Genomic DNA, 1,603 nt, shown 5'->3' with positions numbered 1-1,603 from the left:
TTATTTTCATAGTTTTAATTATTTATCCCTTTTCTTTGCAGGGATTTAAATGGAGCATAAGAGATATCATATGGGCACCACAGGTTCTAAACTCTGACATGAGTGTCCTTCTTAAGTTTTTGCACCATAGAATACACAATCAAGGGATTTCCAACCATTAAGGTATTTACTCCTAGAAAGCCCCCATTATACTATCAAGGAGAAAACGATGCAAAACCAACAACCAAATTTGCAATTCAGTAGCTGAAAACTATTGTTAAAGACTGACTAAATGGGAAGATTGGATAAAATAATAAAAGTTCATCCAACTCATAAATAGAGCACGCTGCAAGCAACTTTGATGACATTGTCCTCAAAAGTAAAGAACAATGGCTTGTGGAATGTTATGCTTGTATATTATGGAACAATATTTGCAATGTGAATGGAAATTCCATGGTTAATGAAGCACATAATTTGAAAGTTGCAATTATAAGACAACACATGGGGAAAACTAACCAACATTCACGTGAAGTAAATTGTTCTTTTAATACATATTTGGGTGGATACCAAAGAAATGTTAGGGAGATTCATAATGGGGTGACTGATCTAAAATTGTTGTTGCATATATCTCATGCTAAAAAAGGTCGTTGTCAAGAGAATGCGTAGATAGTGCCAACAAAACATTACATGGAATGAGCGAGCTAATGTTTCAATGATACAATGTTGAATGTGTCATTCAGATGGTGACTGGAGCTCAACAACAAGAGGCCTGTCAAAATTTTGTATATTGAGACTATCACACTCCTTCGTGATTCATCGTCAACACAGTTTTAAACAAATAACTTAAAGGGAGTGGCATGGAATACATACCAAATGACACTTTTATTAAATTAGAATCATGCCACGTGCCTGAGGGCTAGAACACACACATATATTTATGGTTATCGATAAACCATGCATAAAGGATCGGCACCAAGCCTAGCGAGTCATAATATGCCATATGGTGGGCACAATGCAAGCCTTTATGAAAGGCTCGATGATACTACATACATTTAGGTGTCAACAGAGCACATTGGGTGCATACCACATCATAATGCCCATCGCATTGAATAATGGAATATGGAGTGCGTTGATAGTCATTCCATGAAGAAAACTAAGCAATGGAGGAACCCATGATGCATTAGAAAATTAGGGCAAGTCGCACTCTGCTAACCAAATAATGTAATGCGACCTTTTGGGTGAGAAAGAACTGCAGTCCCTCAATAGATTTGCGACTAGGTTGGTCACAAAATCGCAGTTTGAGCTACAACAATCTAGTTCGAAAATGTGACTTGGCCTAATTGTGACTATTTGACCATCTATATTAGTCACATTCCTATCTATGGGTCACAATTCTACTTACTGGTCGCAGTATCCAGCTGTGATCTTTCCCACAGTGTCTATTAATGCCTCTCCCTTATAGATGCGACCTATACAAAGGAATCCATGGGACTTGAGAAAGCGACATGACAATTTGTAATGACAATAGTGAGCTATACGAGCTCATGCAATGACACCATTCATTTACAAGCATTCTTCAAGCTCACTTGACTAAGTTGCAGGCGATAAGGAGATTTTGGCAGAG

The sequence above is a fragment of the Pinus tabuliformis genome, chromosome 2_1 (genome assembly GCF_031772625.1).
Source record: "Pinus tabuliformis cultivar Carrire ecotype Pingquan chromosome 2_1, CPIR1, whole genome shotgun sequence".
In the NCBI taxonomy this organism is placed as follows: Eukaryota; Viridiplantae; Streptophyta; class Pinopsida; order Pinales; family Pinaceae; genus Pinus; species Pinus tabuliformis.
Note: the sequence above shows the minus strand (reverse complement) of the source record.